The sequence below is a fragment of the Periophthalmus magnuspinnatus genome, chromosome 24, assembly GCF_009829125.3.
Source record: "Periophthalmus magnuspinnatus isolate fPerMag1 chromosome 24, fPerMag1.2.pri, whole genome shotgun sequence".
Classification (NCBI taxonomy): Eukaryota; Metazoa; Chordata; class Actinopteri; order Gobiiformes; family Gobiidae; genus Periophthalmus; species Periophthalmus magnuspinnatus.
The window spans coordinates 10,062,299-10,083,124 of record NC_047149.1 but is presented as its reverse complement, the minus strand read 5'-3'; positions in this window follow the sequence as shown (position 1 = coordinate 10,083,124).

Genomic DNA, 20,826 nt, shown 5'->3' with positions numbered 1-20,826 from the left:
AAAGAGCGCCTTTGTGTCAATTAACCAAGTGATTCCTTGCGTAATTATAGGTTTCATACTCATTTTAGGTTCATACAACGATGCTAAATCGGATACCAGCCAGGAGGAGAGGATTTAAAGGTGGGGAGGGGCGAGTTGGATCATACTACGGACAGGTAATGGTCCTGACACGGGCCTGGAGTGGAATATGAGCCGCTTAACCCGTTTTCTCTGATCGGCACTGGATCAAACAGGACATTTATTAACGCTCGGGGTGCAAGTTAAGAGGATATTCTTAGTTCCATGGTAAAACTAGTGCACCGTGTAATGTGTAAAACTTAAAGCACCAGTTGCTGTATGACGGTCCCCATATCATTGGGCTCAAAACAGGGCGACAGTGGCTCCGCTTTTACCGGGGGCTGGGGAGACTGAGCGCGGCACCAGATGCGCAAAGATGTCCCGGACAGGAGCCAGTCCATCTGCCGCCTGACGAAGCAGGGAGCGAGGGGAAAGGCCCCGGAAGCCCGCAGCCCAGAGGCGAGAATTTAGAGCAGCCCCAAAGGTTTCTGAGAGATGAAGCCTGTTAGACACTTTTTATGGCCAAAAGAGAAGACTGGATTTCCATGCGTAATTTGAGATTCGTAGGAGTGAAGGGAAACAAAACAGCGATATTGTTGGTTTAAAACGTGTGATATTGACATTAAAAACACACACATCTATAATAATAAGCAGTCCCAAGTTAAAATACGTAAATATACAGGTTTATATAGGACATATAAATATTCTTCATATGTGCTGATTTACAGCCTATAAGGCCGGTTTAAACCTCTTTTCGTATAAAGCAACCTTTACGAGCAAAGACTCTTATGATAAATCTTGGTTTTCGTTTGACTTTTTGCTGGTCACAGCCATGGTTCATTCCAATTTTAGGCAGCTAAGGGATGATAATAACTGTCTGACAGGCCAAGGCTACGTATCATCATACATCTCTGTCACATAATACTGGTTATTTTCCTCCCTTATTGATATCTGGGCAAATGTGCGTTGTTTGTTCAAACTAATACTATTTCCATTCGACCTAATTTGAACAAGGTTTACAACTAAGTGCAAAGATCAAAACACAATCTCTTATTATACGCAACTAATGCAAAAACCTCATCCATACTCTAATCCAGACTTAAAACGCCAGTCGTGGGAGACACAAGGCGGATGTCAGATCTTTTTAGTCTCTCCTCGTGTGCTTCCTCTGCGCGCCGACTGGTTTAATGGTGGGCCACACTTTATTTATAATAGATCAGTCCATAGCCTGCAGTCATGTGGCCTATTGCTACCGCAGTAAACAGAGCGCCTGTGATAGTCGTTCAGTTGCGCTTCAAGACTGCGGCGCGGGGTGATAGCATGTGATGACGCTTTTAGTGCAAGTGGGCTATCCGTACCAAGCTATAATGAGCCGATGGACATGCATAATATTGTTTACCGAGACACTTTATTATTGGAGCTAACGGGGCACAATGCTGTCTGTCTGCTAACCCAGTCTGCGCGCGTCTAGTGCGCATGTGTTGGCCTTGTTATAGCAGTCTGTTGTGGCTGTTGTGGCCGTTAAATCGCTCGTCTCTGGCCCTTTTTTATGACAAGTCTGCAGCCAAACTTCTCCAGCCAAAATAATAACGACTGGCATAATGGAGGGCGAGTGGACTAAGCAGCAACAAACAGCGAAAAGCAATTAAGAAAATGGCCACGGTGACCTAGATATGGATGCGCCTCGGAAAGAAAACGCAGGTTAATATGCTAATATGGATCTGCTAATTGTGGGGATTTACTTGTCGGTTTTGACGGGGAGGCGGGGGGAGAGGTGGAGGGGGCGGAGAGGGGAGGGGGCCCCGGGGCGTCGGTGGCTGGTTTAAGCCTTCAAGATCTGCAGAAAATTAATTTGTGTCCGATGCAGTGCGTGAGGTGAGAAGGGAAACAGGTGGTCGCTCTTTAGCTGGACATACAGGCAAACAGAGTAATAACACAGCGCTAACGAAATCTCATATTTGTTTTATATCATTCGCAGTTGACTTTTTTTTTTTATTAAATTAAAACAGCAATGTCTCTCAGTATGTTAAATGTTATAAGGAAATAAATATCAATATCGAGTAGGAATTGACCATTTATGGATATGGATTTAATGAGTTCTATAACCTACTCAGTTACCTTATTTCTTGTTTTATTGGTTAAACTATAACCTACACACTGTTAAAATATGAAAACTTGTATCTTATCTTATACCTTATCAAATATGTGGATCTTAAAGGAATTTATATGTAGACGAAACCCACTGTAGCAGCAGGGGATGAGTTAAAATTTGTGTCCGTTTGTACTTTGTGATTTAGGCTAAATAATTAAAAATAAATTAGGCTAATAAAACACGTGGTTACTCTAAACCTATCCATGACTATATAGGCCTAAATCAATGGCGCGCACTTTGAGCTTTCGTGCGCATTCATTTTACGCATGATTGGTTCACTTCTTCCGCTGTATATACTTCCAATTTTACTTTCTCCCTATACCTTTAATGCCTAAAAGTAGCCTGCAATACACATCTCGATACTGCCAAGTGCACACATCATATTAATTATTAGCGCCCCAGGGTGACACCCCCACCTCACCCACCGCCGCAGGACATAGTGCGGCTACTTCAAGGCCCTCCACCACCTCTCCTGGAAACAATAAAACAAAACAAAAACATATACTTCAAAACGCCCACTTATTGTATTGTTATACCTGCCACAATGTAAAGAGACAGAGAGGCCACCACAACGGGTATCATTTCCAGTTTGTGCTGCCAATTAGCGCTTTTAATTGTTGTTCTTTGTTGCACTAATTACCGCTGAAGTCAACCGGGGGGCAGTGGTGGACCTAGTATGGCGCAGACACGTGTCATCTGGCTGCGCAAACTAGGGGAAGAAAAGGCCAATCTGCCGCTAACGGACAGGACAACCGGCAACATATTGTTACGTATAATCCTTACGCTATTACGCAGGCAGCTATACTAATCAAAACTAGCCGTATGCGTAACGGGGATCACAGCGTCGGCCAGCATGTCCTAAAAACATAGCCTACTTTATTTTTTGTCATCTTTTCAAACCGATCAATAAAGTTAATGCTGTTACTGTTACAAACTCATCTCATGCAAAAAGAAAAAAATTGATCCACCCTCCTCTCCAAAAAACTTTAACTTCTGCAGCTGTCTTCTGTGCGTGCGTGCAGTGTGCGTGCATCCTGGAGCAGATCGATGTTCATTAACTCCTCTTATTTGGAGTTAACGGAGATCACACACAAGTTAAAAATCTTCCCGACTCGTTTCCTCTTCTCGTGTTTTTGATGGAAAGTGCAAAATGTTTTTCTAAATTTTCGTCATCCTCCGACATGCAACAGGCAGTTCAGATCATATATTATACTCACTTATGTTTGTTGTTGAATGTAGCGATGTAATGTTAGGAGAAACCATGTGCTTTACCCAGTCAGATGTTGATGTTACAGAATGGTTGTGAACGGGATGTGCTGTGATTGGTGCGGACATGGCTGCAGGCTCTATTAGTCCACTGTAGTCTCCTTCCTGTGTGGTGACTTTCACTGTCAGGAGTCAAGTGGGAATTTTGACCTCTGTGGCACTGTTTTGCAGATAGATTCTGTTGGGCTGAAATTAAGAAACTGGAAAGATATGTGAAAATGAGATGTTTTGGTTCTCTGAAAGTAGTTTCTGAAATATCACATATTCAAAAAGTCAATGCCAAGGCCAAGTTTGTATGTGTATAAGTTATGCAATGTGTTAAGTTTGAATTTTATCACTCTTTATTAATTATGACAACTTCTCAAATTGTTTCCAAGTGTTTATTTTCCATGATTTAACCGCGATACATGGCCAGTAGGCTAGCTTTCAACAAAGTTTAATGTGTAAGTCAAGTTTACCACTCAATCAAGGTAATCCTCCCTCATTATGACTGGACTCACTGTTGAACTATTTGCAGGATTGACAATAAACAAAGCATTTGAAGGTCACCGCATCATACGCTTGTTGTTGCCATGTGTGTCATTATTTAAAGACAAAACAGAATTAGTAATATTTATTTATTTAGATCAAATTAAATACTAATTTTGATACCTCCATTCTAAATGCAGTGCTTATTCATGACTCCGTGTGTTACTGTTGCTGATTGTATCTTTGAAAAGGACCAGAATGTCACTGATTATGGAAGGCAAACCTCAAAATATGTGCTATACCTGACCAATTATTATTTTTGGTTCTGAACATTCCATTTTTCTAAATAAATTGAAACTACTTAAAAACTTTGTGACTCTGTGGATTTATAAACGATCATTTTGTCAATACTTTAGGGACCACACACTAATGGCTAGTTGTAACAGGCATACTAATTGTAGTTTTTAAGTGTATGTACTTGTTTTATTCTGTGCGCAACTATTTAGCCATTATTTAAATGTTTCCCATTTTTTTCCCCATAAAATTCTTAATCACTCTTAGCATCATATTGAATTTATTGGACATTATCTTAACTATAATCTTAATCAGCATTAATAGGTGCTTTACAAACACTACCTGATACCAGATTAACCTCTAACCAACTTGTCCTTTTTTGCAGCTGATGTCTCATTACAGTTTTATACATGTCAACAATTATAAAGCATATGGAGGTCAAATATTTACTGATGCAGTTCTATTTAAATAAAGTACATAAGTATCTACTGCCCTAGGTACAGTAGTTCTTGTCCCAGCCAGCAGAGTGCGCCTGTCTGGAGGTGCAGCCAGAGGGGGGATTAGCACCAGGTCTATGTGATAAAACAGTGCCCTCTCTACCCACTCACCCGCAGTCTCTCCTCACTCTCTCTTTCTCTTTTAAAGGAGGAGTGTAAGGGGCAAGGCAGCTTCACGTGCACTCTTTGATCATGTAATCCATCTGTAATCGCCGTAATCTCAATGTAATGTATGTTTATGGAGGGACAATGGGCCGATAATGTACACGGGATTATCCAGATGAAGAGGCCGACACCGCAACTGCAGCAAGGAAATCTTTAACTATCAAACGCTTTGGTGAAGTCTCTCAAGCTAGGTGCCGTTTGCAACTCCTGTGTATGTGTCAGTACAACAATATATATTTTACGGACCTATATGTTATGACAATAATCAAATAAGTGATAGTAGCAGGTGTGTCTATGGATTTGGTTATCTACAGTCATTATTTCCTTTGAGATAAAAGTATGATAAAGTACTAAGAGTCTTTAAACAAACCAATAACAGCTTGGTAAAAGGGATGAGTCCGTATTTTGTATATGTGGCCATAGAGTAATAGCAGAGAATCTGATAGAACCTTATGTTACCAGTGACAATCAGCCATGTTGCCCAAATCTACAGAAATTAACTGATCACTTTATAAGATCATCTTCTAACACTTGGAACCTTTGACTTTCATATTTTTACTTAGCACTTTTCCACCTTCAAGTCAGTCAAAGTGCCACAACCCTCGGGAATCTCTGATCTATAATGCAATAATTATTTTATACCACATTTGTGCCTTCAAACCTCAGTCAAGTTCATATTCATACATAAAATATAGGTCCCGTCAACCGCTCAGACTGGTACTTTAACAGCAAGGTCCAAGGTTCAATTCCTGTACCTTATTACTGTGTCAAGTTTGCATGTTCTCTCTGTGGCTGGTTAGGTTTTAAACTTAAAATCTGCTTGGTAGACCAGACCAAGATCTTCAGTAAGGGGGTTGACCACTGCCCTTAACCTGTTGCCCCATGGTATAGACATATGGATCAAATGCAGAGAACCAATTTCCCTTACAGTTCAGCATAAAATCAAACTTAAAATTTACATTTCATTTAATCAAATTCCCCGTTTACCTCATGACCGCACCTCTGTTAGACCAGTCCCCCTGTCAGGCCACCATTAGCCCCATTGATTTCCCCCCACTGTCTAACTCATCGCTCTGCCTCCGAAGCTTTTGTTTACTCTCCAATACAGAGAAGCAGCTGTGCAGGGGAAGAAAACCTAGACAAAACAACAAACACTAGGCCCGAACCCGAAGTTGAAAGACGGTCAATTATAAGAGACTTGTTGTGCTTTTGAGCCTTTTGAGCTACCATACCGCGCTGCCTTAAGTCGCTGGAAATCCTGTTTACAATCAGCGTGGATGTAGCGTACCTTTTTTTTTTTTGCAACCACTGGAGATCATAGGCTGGGGGAGCTTTATGGCAAGACAATTTAAAGTAACACAACCGCAACAGTGCAAGCAAGAGTGTACCCGTGTATAGGAAAATATCTGACTGCTACGTAATTACTGAGGAGAGATGCTTTGCTTTGTGCACCATGATCTCATTTAAGAGTGCACGCCATCAAAAGCATGCAAGCACACATGTACGCCACGGAAACCAGTTCAAATAGATGTAGGGAAGTAAACACGAGGTCTTTTCGAAACCCGCTAGGGATTTCACCATTCCACAGTATTCCACGTTCAGTTCCCAATCCGGCGTTTTTTTCCCTCCTCTTTTCCTGCTTTCTCTCTCTCTATCACTTCCTCCTTTGTCTGCCTGATTATGCGCTGGATCCCTGGGTGCGTTCCTGACTGAGATCATCCACCTGTCAATCAGATTTTTTTTTCTTTTTTTTCCCTTTTTTATATACGCACACCATTCCACCAGTGATATTGATACCGAGAAAATATTAATGACTTCACTCACCTGCAATACACTGGCGGAGCTTGCACTTCCAACACACAGGGCCCATGCAATTCATCAAGCAAGGCGCACTTGACTAGGGAACTTCCCAGGCAAATGGAAAAAATAAAAAATAACATGGTGAAATAACATATGCTTTGGCTTTGGTTTGGAATACATCAAGGAGTGCAACACGTAAGATGCAAGTCCTACTATGCCAATGAAAACGGATAGGCTTGAATAATGGATTTTTTATTTCAGTATTGCAGCTCCACATCTGGCTATGTTGTTGTTGAGAATTTTGAAACAAGCCGGTGTAATAGCCAGAGAAGTAAGACGCCCACTTACCATAGTGTTGGTAGTTCATTCCCCACAAATGACAGCGCTTACTGTGTGCATAGCAAGACACCTCACCCTTCTTGTTTAAAGGTTCAGTATGTAACTTTTCTGGAATTGGGGCACTTGCTTGTCTCCATTGAGGTGTTATTGCTCTGCCAGGACTATCATTAAATGTATTTAGCTTAACCTTATGACACTGATCAGACTACCACGACACCTTTTTTTCTTTACATAGAACTGCGATCCCATACCAACACTAACTAAATACCTACTTCCAACAGGTATAAATATGACAATAGTTATTGATAGTGCATGCATATTGAATACAGAGTAGCATGTATCTTTTAGTATATTGTCTGGCTCATCACGGTGGTTGTATTCTCGTAGCACGGTATCAGTCGATGTGCTAAACTAAAGATGAAGCTCGAACGCTCGCCTCTTATTTTTAATTCAGGAAGTTGCTGTTGTGTAGCTCTGCAGGTAGTTTGCGCTCACATACTGAATACACATTATTTTGAAGGTTTCTCACGGCACACGGGAGGCTGGGCTGGCATCTGTCTTTTGGCCATTCATTTCATTTCCTGCTTATATTTCAAGTAGTCATCCAAAATATCTTTGAGTAATCATTTTAGGTCAGGTATAAGATTTGTTCATAAACATGACCTTTCTGTGACCCCAGATACGAGTCATATATGACTTTTATTCACTTGCATTAAACTCCTGTATTTGAGGTAAAAGAACTTACATACATTTAAGAATATATGAAAATATTGAAGAAGAGATGTCTTCCATATTGGAGAGACACATGCTACAAATTTGCCGCTGTTATTGATAAGAAGAAAACTGGTCTCTAAGTACAAGTACTAGATATGATTCCGAGCCACTTTGGCAGCCCCAGGTGCAGACCAAACTGACTGAGGGTTGAGTTTCAAAAGGGTGCAAACATAATATGCTTCCATTAAGTGACATTATTTTAGGCGCCTGAAATATGGGTGCAAACATTTTTAACTGAAGTTGCTCCCTTTTGCACCCCCGTAGACCCGGGCTTACACTTTGGATCATATTGCTTTGTTCAACCAAAATACTTGCTCGGGTCTATCTTACATGAACATGAACATGGAGAAGGGTCCCTGTGTGCCGTAATGTGGTTGCCTGTTGGTTCTGACAGGTTGCTCCACTGACACTCAAGAATTAAGTCAGAATGCTCAGATCAGCAGTAAGTCACTACGGACATCTATAAAGTTGCATGTAACAGATAAAGTTTCCTTTATTATTTAGTAGTTTCCGATTACATTCTGGAGTTTAATCATGTTTCAGATGCATACACATGCCATATTAATCTTATGGTTTAAAGTTCTTTTAACTGACAACAACCACATCTTCAGGGATTGAACAATGGCAACACTTTTCGAACCTACTGTGAAACATCATTTCAAAATTGACAGAAAAGACATTGAACTTTGGGACAGTTTTTGTTTCATGCGGATAGGCCCACTAATTACAGGGATATTAACAAAAAAAAACAGGTCAACAAATCTGCAATAGGACAACAAATGCCATCATAGAATTCTGACCTGTCCTCCAACTCAGCTATGGGAATTCTGGACGACAACCTATTCCTGAAGACTGTAGGGTTAAACTAATTTTGTTGCATGTATCGCAGGTTGTGATTTTGCCTGCCTCCTTCACTCCAGACCCGTTCCTTCACAGTCTCAGTAATGGCCGCTGCAGTGATGTGTAGATTGTGATTCCACTTGCACATTGTTTATGTCAGGTGCACTCAGCTGACAGGTGCAAGCTCGCGGACAGGTAGGTAGGTATTATCTTGTCCATACAGCTCATCGCATTCGCCCCCATCACTCCGCCTGACGTCCCGGGCCGTAGCCTTGTGTGCTCGGAGGTTACCATGGCAACCTCTGGTCTCACGGCTGCATAAGAACACACACTTCCTCCTCGCCTCCGTGCATACATATTTGGCGAGCTACAGGTGCCCATAATAAGTACCATCCCCTCACCTGCGTTTTGATTGACACACAGGAGAGGCAGGAAGAGCCAAATCACAATTAGCGATGCAGCTAATTTCCCACAATGCCCTGCAGCCACTGGGCGACCCACAGCGCCCGTAGCCAGCGCATCAATATTCATGTTATGGACTATGAATATGTAAATTAACCAATACAGAGTCCAGGTGAAGAAGAGAGAGGACCAATCAGAGCTGTCGGTGAGTTAGACAAACCAGGAAGTGGCATCTGAGGGCATCAAAGGGGGAATGATTAGCATGAACTTAGCAAAGGCCTCACTGACTTGATGTAGGTCTAAATTAAGTGAAGCCATAGCATGAGCAATTAGTTCAAGATAAGCACTTCATTCACTGATGTTTGAAGCAAGAAACTCCTTTAAATGAATATTACTTACATTTTAGAGTTCCTAAAAGTTAAAAGAAAATACTACTTTCCAAATTAATTCAAGCTAATGCAGATAGATTATTTACTAGTAACAGGTGAGGTTGCAAGCCATGTATTGTGTGTTTCATACTCGGATACATTGAGGAAGGGCATCTAGCCTGAAACTTACTCTCTGAACTTAAACAAATTAGGAAGACGGGGATTCCTTCTATGTGTAAAGACTGTATTCAACAAAAATTAAAATACATCTGCAGTTAAAACATGCATAGGACAGAATTTTGATGATTTTTCACAAGACTTTTTTTTTTTGTCAAAATCAAGGTCACATTTATTTGTATATAAAAGTGCATGAGTGACACAGATTAATTAAAAACAATGCAAAAAACAGGTATAAGTACTAGTAAAAAGTAAAAAGAGTAAAAGTCTTTAAAAATTATTTTCAAATATTAGGAAACTGCCGTTCTAGCGTTTAGTGGCATATAGTATACTTATAACATTACAAATCCAAATCTAACATAATAATAATCCAGGATTTTTCACTGTTAACTCAAGTTATCTATAGCCACTTAATAGAAAGCTCCAAACAATATATGCATTAGGTAACAGCCATTTAAAGATCTATATATTACTAAAAGCCTATGAACCATGTTATATCAGATGGTTTACATATACTTCTATGGTCAACCACATCTTGTCAAAACAGTGCTTGTCTTAATGTCAGCTTGAGTTCAAAGTTCAAATGTGAATGTAGCATGCTAATAGGACATCTCTCACTTCACTATATAAAAATTGTCTGGTGTTTTGACATGCTAGGAGCTAGAGATCTGGAGAAAAAAAACACTTTGGCAGATCATAGCTGATTTCTAATCAGCCTTGAGTTCTGAGGAAAGTAGTACACATTGCTGCCTGCTATCATTACTTTAGTCCATCTCAATATCTTTTTATATTACGCACCAGCCATGTCCACCATCTCACAAAATAAGATTCATTCATAATTTTGCGATGTGCAAAGCAGGAAGTAAGGATTTATATCAGAAAGATGTCCCAGAATGCTTAACAGTTATGGTGCTAATTTGATCTGTGGTTATAATGTTATGCTTGATTATTGCATGTCTAAATTTAAAGAGCTTGTACCTGATGTTTTCATGTAATAAAGTAGGATTTGTCTATATGCCCTAGAACAGAATACAGAGTAGCACCAGAGTATCTAGAACTTGTAATAGCATCTCTTAGGTTCAAAATGAGACCACGTTGTGTTGTTTGTATCTAATTATAAAGTGTCTGTATCCTTCACGAACCAGGAAGGAAGGACTGGTGAGCTGTTAGCATGCTAGTTGTTAGTATTACTGACTGAAAGTTGTAAAAAGGGCTTTTAAAGTAATTAATTTCAATAATCAAGCTGCAAGGAATGTGTTAGGAAAGCGAGGAATAAGCCTCTGCAAACAATTTAAACTAGTTCTGCTTTTCACATCTATTAGTAAAAACCTTTTAGACCACCTCTAATACACAAAGGTGGTGTTTAAATCCTGTTTAGATATATGGGAAAAATTAAAAACATACAAAAATGCACAAAAAAACTGAACATTCGTATACAGTAGTTGAATTTTGTGGCCATTTTTCTAATGCATGTTCAATTTGTTCTTCTTTTAATTTCACCCATCCTTTATACAAAATCAGAAGCATTGGGCAAGATTTTGAGCCATACAATCTTAAACAATAACACAGCTAGAGGATTAGCCTAAGAAGAGCACTTATCTAGCCATGGAGAGAACATGCAAACTATAAAGAAAGTCTCCACATGATCCAAAATCGAATCTTATGACCTTCTTAACATGGAGTAGATGCCAGTCACTACTCCACCATATATTTGACCTATTATCTGTATCTGTTTATCTAGTCTTCGCACATCACCCACAGTCCTCAATGGGTCTATTAATCTTTCTATAGGTTGAGGGTGCTTGGACCTGTCGTCATTACTGTATGGGTAGAGCCGGAGTAGACTAGCTGCTTTGGGGGAGACCCTTACCTCAGTACTTCTTTATTCTCTTCTTGTAAAAAGATGCTTTGAACGTAACTCTTCAAAGCACCATGGAGCAGACGGCCAGCTGTCAATCATGCTGACCAATCATCCCCCACATTGTATGGAACAGGACAGGGTGGGGTTTGTATAGTTGTAATTTAGAGAGGTGAAAGATAAGACGATAATATTAATTCTGTTTGTAATATTGATGTAGTAATAGTGATTTGGAAGTACGGCATCCTTTTGGTATTGCATTGTATTATTCATTCTCTGATTGACAGAAAATGTACCGCTATTCTGCCTATGTACGCCCTCTCCAATCACCACCAATCCTATAAGTGTACACATACATTCGTGCATGCAAGTAGGATAAAGTGTTTTGCCCAAGGACACAAAGGCAGCACAACCTCAGCATGTAGCTTTTCTGGTCGAGATGTTATTGCTCTGCCTGGAATGTTCCCCAGTATGTCATTAAATTCATCTATTTTGCGTATATTCAATTAGAGGTTATTGCACAAAAATACAGTAAAACATGCACTGCTAGCAAAGTCACCTCTCCACAGTTCTGACCTGTAACTTCACCTGGTAGTGTCATCTGCTTGTCTCCATGGAGATAGAATTTAGGACTTAATTAAGGCTAAAAATTGAACTACACCAATACTGGATCAGGACCAAACCCTCTAGAACTCTCTCTCTCTAGAATATTCCAGTCAAAGCAGCATCTCCATGGAGACAAGCAGATGGCGTACCTTCTATTCGAAAAGTTACATAGTGCAACTTTGTGCGTTATGTCATATGCGATGTTTCTAGTAAACAGGCGACCATCTGCATTCGTACCATTATTTTTTCTGTTACTGTTTTCATAGGAGAGTATAGTGGTATGGAAGCCGTGGCCCAGGACCCTCAGCTCAAGTCGGAGTACAGGGCTCACGTGGAGCAGAGTTCAGATCAACCTGGTTTACTGCTGTATGCTCTGTGTGTGTGTGTGTGTGTGTGTAGGTGTTATTGAGAGGCAGGGCTTTCCCAGGAGACATCTTCCATTAATTGTGAAGTGAAGGAGCCCGAGGGCGACACCGGGGACCTCCATTAAACACAGACAGGCAACTGACAAGCTCTCTCTTCTCTCTCTCTCTCTCCCTCTCTCCCTCTCTCTTTCTCTCACACACTCTTTCTCTCTGCTTTTCTGCCCCCCCTCTTCCTCATTTATCTTCTAAAATTCAAATTCACATTCAAATTTAAACAAGGCTCATTGCGATGAAAGCAGCAACCTTCCTAATGTTCACAACGCAATAACAACACACAAAAGAAAATAGTCGTGTTGATTCGGGGCGGCTGCAAACAAGGCGTAGATCACCTAAATGCGGCCACGTGCATGCATAAAACATGGGACTTTGCAAATTTTCAAGGTGCAATTACAATTGTTAAACAGGCTTTTGTTGTGCTGGAATCGGAATCTGTTTTTGTCTGACTTTATGAGCTGAGTTGGGCGCAAGTTGTTAATTTACTTTGCTAGACTTTTAACTCGGGGCTAATTAGACTTGTAAAACATTTGGCAAATTTTAAACCACCTTTTTTCATAGTTCTTTTCTGTCCAGTGTTGATAAGTTCGCATTGACGGTTGGGTAAAACTTCAGTCCGAACTTGCTAATAGGGTGTGCGTTGTCCTGGGACTTTCTATGGGTGCTTTGGGTGCCTTTCTGTAGCCAGCCTGGGTCCCATAAGAACTTATTTCCAGAGAAGGATAATTATGGCAGGTACAACGCCTCAGGAACTGCACCCGACTCCCAATAGGATCTGGACTTGGAATGTTGAGTCCGAACTGCAAGTCAGCTACATCCAGCCTTAGTAGGTATCGTCAAAATTCCCACTTGTCTCCTAATTCTAATTTTAAAGCATAATTAGCATACACAGTGTTCTGATTTTGGTCCATTTCTCCTTGTGTTATATATGGTAGTTTGTCTCACTGGCCACAAGAGGGGGCAGCAGTAGTGTTAAACTGTCAGCCCTCACTCAACCCCTACCTTGACTTTGGCCATCATGCTAGCAGTGAATGTCCAGGCATAGCACTCTAGGCAAATGCCAATGAACGTAATGGAGTCCACCATACCTGTGATTATCAATAAACTCCACAATACACACCAGAATACTACTACAACAACTACTACTACACACTACTGCAGGCACAAAATACACAAGATACACATACGCCACAGCAGATGTTGGAGATTAGTGTGTGTCTATGGGTGTGTGTGTGTGTGTGTGTGTGTGTAGGATAGCCTCGGGCACTCTTCAACAATGCATTATTCCTGAGTGCACCGGTTAAGAGGGGCACTCCGTCTCCATGGAAACCGCCCCAGCTCTGATGTAAACTTGGGGGTAGGAGAATAAAAGTGAAAGCAATTGCCCCCACCACCACCAGCAGCACCCTTTAAGATTGATGAATGAGACAATGGGAGATGGTAATGATAAACAAAAGGAATTGGTTTGAAATTCAACTTTAATATTTGTGATTTACATTTAAATACTATTTCATAATGTCTACACTACATACACGTTAGCCTTACTGAAGCATGAACAAATAGTAAATAGTACTTGATTAGTAGGTTATGGTTAGGATTTGTAGTTTATCTTCATATACAGTTAGTGGATACAAAGATAAATGCCTTTAAAACCCATTTGACACAAAAGCAAATTTTAACTGCACCAATTTTACTGTTTACCATGAACAAAATGTAAGATAATGAAATATAGATTCATAATACATACCCCTAAAAAGCATAATATGTCTTTAAATGTCTTTAAATTTAAATGCGGGTCAGTATAACTTGCCATTACAAAGCAAGGTTAACTGGTCCAGATAAATTACAGAACTTACAAACTCCATCCACTCCAAAAGCATCACTAATGCTAACACTATATAAACTGATTCTATTCTGTGTCAGGTTGATTGAAAGCTACCAGGAATAATACATGTTTATAATTGTATGTTAATCATATTCTCTCTATAGGTACACCTGTCTCACCAAATTTTAAAATAACGAGTGTTTTGTTATGCACCTGTGGCCTTGTTTTGTAAGGCCCTGTTGATTTGGGGACAATTTTGGACAGTTTTGGCTGTACAGTCGTATTGTTTACCTGTGGAAACCCATGGCCAAACCACAATTGCCCACGGATTCCACATGTATTCCAGTCAATTGTGTGTTTATTATTGCCCCCACAACATTCCATTAGCCTCTCTTCTTCCATAAACCTGTCTGTCCATGTGTTTTTCTCTCCCTTCTAGTCAACACAGCCACCTCTCCCTCTATGGCTGCTTACTATGTCCAGCACCCATCTAAAGGGGCAATAGCCCCCACTTATTTAGAGAATCTCCCACTTTTTATTGATTCCCCAAGAAAAGTTTAAAAAGTGAGATTTACCTACAAAACAATATATATTTATTTGGCAAATATTGTGAAAAAAAATAATAAATCATATGGTGTTATTGCAGTTCTTATCTATGATCTTAAAGGGAATGTTATGCAAAATTACTTTTAAAGGACAAATATTATGCACATAGTGGGAACTAGGGATATCCTGTCATCTACTGGCAACACAGAAAATTACTATTGAAGAAACAAACAACAATTAGGGTTAGCAATCTTTTTCTGCATGCTAACAGAAGCGTGCAGTTGTTGCAACTGCAGTTGATTATATAGCAGACATGCTTAAAACAAAGCTGCTGATGACTTATGGACTTAAAAACAGTCCTGTAAACTTTTACCATCTGACGTAACAATCCTGGAAAATTTAAAATCATGCTATAATTGTTTTCTCTTCTCATTCACCCGCTCAAAGTTGAGTTTCTATTGATTCTTGCATGTTTGAATATTTCTATTGTCCTGCATTTGAGGCTTGAATGCTCTCAATTTGTTTTTAGTAAATACCCTGAAAATGTTCCCTTCTTCCTCTATTCACTTTTTTCCATCTTTTTTGAGGAGGTCACCCTAGTGATGGGTCTAATTTTGGTGAGAAACTGTACCCCTATCTCCTCCTCTCTCCCCCCCTCCCCCCTTTCCCTCTTTCTCTCTATTTCTCTCTCTCCCTTTGCCCCCCCAACTCCCCCCTCTTTCCCACTCCATTGGAATGGCTGGTGTGCGCTGTACAGGTGACAGCTCAGATGAGGACTGGCTGCGGGCAGATGCTTTGCCCTGGGCGCATCCACTTGAGCGTCGCGCCGCATTAGTCCCCGACCGACCTGTCACCCCCAGCAAGAGGCTGATCGCGAGCACCGCCTTTAAACAGCCGACGCGCCGTGTTCCTATGCACAAAGCTGCGCACAACATAGGCCGAGCTGAGGTTATTTACCAGGGAAAGTGTGGAACATTTTTGGAAACAATATGGCCGCCTTGCGCTATAAGCTAACCATATTTTATTATAGTCTCAATGTAGGAATGAGAATTGCGTACAAACTGTTGTTGAATCTGAATAATTAATTATCATTTTGGAAATGTCTGTCACGTCTTCATTATGTTTAGCCTTTAAAAGCACTTAGCTTGTAAAGTAGCATCTACACACAGCACTCAGCATAAGTGATAGATAGCAGGCAACCAAATTTAGAAATATTTAATAAGTCATTGTCCACAAAACATATATTATTTTTAAATAAAAAACATTAAAAACATTTTGTTTTGTTTTTTAACCCAGATGCTCTATTAGTGGAAATTTGAGCATTTATGGATGTTTTGTAAACTGGTAATGAAAGTTTTATACATCTTCCAACCTAATCTTACATGGTATGGTAAAGGTTATGCTAATAGTTAAACAGACTTATCAAACAGTGTCACCCATACTGTTACAAGCATGGCCCATAGCTTTTACCTCAGAATGTTGCACCTTCTACTAACTGAATTAAGTCACTAACTTCTCACCCATTGACAACTCCAGTATTCTCAAAAAACGTGCATGATCTGTGTGTACTGTATTTGTGGCTTTTCTTCCCGGCCGCCGCGGTCCGTCAGTGCCGATATGCCAGCGCGGGCGACTAACCGGAGTTGAGTGGAGTCTTTTGTAGCGCAGGCGAGGCCCTCAGGCACAGCCCCAGACCTAGAAGAACACCCCCCCCTCCCCTCCCCCCACCAACTCACCCATCCTCACCCCCTCCCTCCATCGCCACCATCTCCCACCACTAAAACTACTACCATCAACTTCCCCCACATGCATATATGTGCCCCTGCGAAAGATGTGATGTGACAACTGGAGCTAGGCCGGGCTAAGACTTTTTTTTCTTTTTTTTTTTTGGATATTCAAGTGTGTGTGGGGTGGGAGGGTTGGCGGTCCTTTGGGTGGTGATGGTGGGTGGGGGGTACTTGGGTGCAGGGCGGGGTTAGCTGATGGTCTAGTAATGAGGTTTGCTAGGACAGATGTTGGCATTCAGTGTGGAGACATAGCAAGTGATGGTTCATTAGAAAATCTCTCTCTCTCCATCCCGCACACATCCAACTGCATGTCTTTCTTGTATTTTTCTATCTGTATCGCTGCCTCCTCTCCTCTCTAGTATGATTTCCTATGCCCCAAGCCACTGACACAAGCAATTCTTCCCCACTCTGCCGCAATGGTGCATCTCTGATTAACTTTTAATGACTTCACTAGAACGGGCTAGCATTTCTCCTAGCCACACACACACACATAACAGAGAGGCCAATCAAGATGGATCAACCCAGAAGTTAGCTCTCTGGATCAGGCTAATAGGCTATAATAGAAGTGATGCATGTTAGCAATCGTAGGTTGAAAAACAGGGAGTGTTTTGTTGTCTGTTTAAAGCTGGAGTGGAGGGTGCAAAGGCACGATCGTTCAAGGTGTTGCCTCAGTGATGTTTCAGTTGTAAACATATCGAGACGCAAATCAAATGTGTGTACTTCTTTGTAGAGCTGAACTTTGTAGTACATTTTGTGCATTATGTGAACTGCTACGGTCAAAAGATACTCAAACAATTTAAAAAAATTGCTAATAAAACTTGATCACAAAGCTTTCTTTCTTTTCTCTTCATTGATCAAAATGCACAATCATGACATTTTTGACAGTACAATAACCAAATCAAAATTATCTTAAAAAGCAAATATAAAAGAACTGTATGTAGTTTTTTATTTATTTAAAGGAGTACAATCACTTGGTTGCCAGTGCCTTAACCTACAGATAGAGGACACATACAAGTTTTTCTCATTCTCAGTATATGGACAGGCCATGCCTCATGTGAAACCTCAGAACCTCCAGAATTCCCTCACTGAGCTACAGAGGCTGCACTAGCACTGATTCATGATTGATTGCAGGTGCTGGGGTTTAGGTAGTGACAGTTCAGATCAGAGAGAGAAAGTCCTTTTAGGTTTAAACCAACTGGATCGCAGCATTGACGCTGGCAACCCAAATGAAAGACTTGTGTGAGGCTCTTTCTGATTGGATAATTGTGCATGTCAGTGTTAGGGGATATCAGAGGTAAGCAACCTACAAGAACACGCCACGGGAGAATCGAACCCTTGGCCTAGTGCGCTGGAAATCTTAAACAAAATAAGCAAAACAAAACTTAATATATCCCTAACTCCCTCCATACAAGGCAGATGATTGACAGATAAACAATATAATCTGTCAAATCAACTTCCATTTTGTTCAGTGGAAGTGCTATGTGTTATTCAAAAGGCTAATTTGGGATCTTACTGCGCCCAAAACACTTAAGTTGTCGACAATTTTACATATTTATAACCATAAAACAAGACTGAAATTTGTTTTTACCCAAACCACACACATCGCCTTCAGAACCAATCTTGCTCCTATCAATCACCATTGTACAGATTCTGATAATACATTTGTGTTTTCCTATTCGCTGCTTTGCTACCTCCGGGCAGAACATAAAAAAACACATAATCATAAAGAAGCCGCATATAAAACAATAAAACTATACAAATGAAACCAATACAAGGAGATATTGCACGGGTGGCCATTAAAATGAATTGTCTTTGTGAAGTTTGGCGTCTGGCTGTCTTCATACCTGCTGAATAGGCAGACAAGTGTATTGATGAGTTCAGCCATTTTGTTTTTTCTCGGGGCAAAACTCTCTCTTTCATGTTTGTGATCAGAAAGAAGGAAAACAGTGATGAATTAAACATGCTGCCGTGATGGTACGTTCACTAGATCCATACAGTACAGTAGACGAGAGGAATGTGCCTGTGTGTTGATAGATGTTTTTGAAGATTTAAGACTAATGCTATCACGGCTGCTCCGTGACCAACAGGTGGTGCGGATGGAGAAGGCGGGTCTCCTCATACAGGTTGTTTATAGTGGTACGAGGAGATGTGCTGGAGGAAACTGTGCTGGAACATGCTGTTTCAGAATTTTGATTAGTTAGTAAATTCTCATTTCTTGCAGATAGTTGTTAATTGACTTAGGCAGTGAGATGGCCAGTGTTGGTAAGTAATTTATCAAATACAATACAATCAATTTCCTAAAATCTAAGAAATATACAGCAGTATTTTGATGTTTTTGGTGACTATTTGATCGTGCTAGTAGTGAAAAATAGACCTGCTCTTATGGTGAGTGTGTTTCAGATTTGTCCTGGTTAAAAATGCATAACAAACCAAAAACCAAAAGCTGTTTTAATACCATGTTGTCATTATAATATCCAACTCAACATTAAAGTATTCAGAACTCAGTACTCAGCATTCTGTAACTGCATACATTTTGAAACTTACTATTCTTCCCAACACTGGAGATGTTGTGTCTTTGGATGTAACACAACATACAAGGTAATTATATTTTATTCTGGGGAAATTTGTTCTCTGCATTTGACCCATCCCTCAGTGCCGCAAGAGCAATCTGTCAGGAGCAGTGGGGACCCATCTCCAGGTCTTGAGCTAGGCTTGAACAAGACTATGTAGGAGGATTACTTAATATTGAGCATTCTTAAACCCAACCAGCAATGTGAAGAATATGTAAACTTTGGGAGTCAAACCCAGAACATTCTTACTCTTCCTTACTCCTGCTCCTCCTTACTGTCAACTAATCTTACTGGCAACTATCTTTGCCTGTCAACCAATCACATCTCAAGCACATATCTAAATGCTATCTCTATCCTCTCCATTTTATTTGCAAGCCTTATTTCTCTCGCAGCAGCACAACTGTCAGCCCCTTCAGCCTCTCTACCACCTCCTCTTCACGTCATTCTCTCCCTTCATCACACCTGGCAATGTCTAAGCACACATTTTTCCATACCACATACTCTTCCTCTCTCTTATGTATTTCAGTCTCTGCTGGTTGAAATATTGCACAGGCTGCGTTTCCTTGACATGTCAGATAATGTCAGATTTGTGTTTGTTTTGTCTCGGTGTGCTAATGAGGTTGAAGGGCTGTCACTGCTGTCACTCTCTTTGCTCCTCAGGGCCTCCTCTCTCTCTATGTCTGTCTGTATGTGTGTGTGTGTGTCTGTCTGTCTGTCTGTAGAGGGACTGGGAGGGGGCATGTGTCAGAGGTTACCTGGTGTACTGCAGGCTCCCATACAAAAGACAGACAAAAGTGCCCATGTGATTTTGTTATAAGCAATAAGATGAGATGTCATTGAATATGATGTGTTTTTTATAGATCCAGTCACTTGATTTAAAGCGTAAATGTTTGGAAGAGTTCAAAGTGAATAGTATTATGTAAAAACCCCATTGCAGGACATTTTGAAAAAATAAATAGATTGCAATAAAAAGCATATACACTCACCTAAAGGATTATTAGGAACACCTATTCAATTTCTCCTTAATGCAATTATCTAATCAACCAATGACATGGCAGTTGCTTCAATGCATTTAGGGGTGTGGTCCTGGTCAAGACAATCTCCTGAACTCCAAACTGAATGTCAGAATGGGAAAGAAAGGTGATTTAAGCAATTTTGAGCGTGGCATGGTTGTTGGTGCCAGACGGGCCGGTCTGAGTATTTCACAATCTGCTCAGTTACTGGGATTTTCACACACAACCATTTCTAGGGTTCACAAAGAATGGTGTGAAAAGGGAAAAACATCCAGTATGTGGCAGTCCTATGGGTGAAAATGCCTTGTTGATGCTAGAGGTCAGAGGAGAATGGGCCGAGTGATTCAAGCTGATAGAAGAGCAACGTTGACTGAAATAACCACTCGTTACAACCAAGGAATGCAGCAAAGCATTTGTGAAGCCACAACACGCACAACCTTGAGGCGGATGGGCTACAACAGCAGAAGACCCCACCGAGTACCACTCATCTCCACTACAAATTGGAAAAAGATGCTACAATTTGCACAAGCTCACCAAAATTGGACAGTTGAAGACTGGAAAAATGTTGCCTGGTCTGATGAGTCTCGATTTCTGTTGAGACAT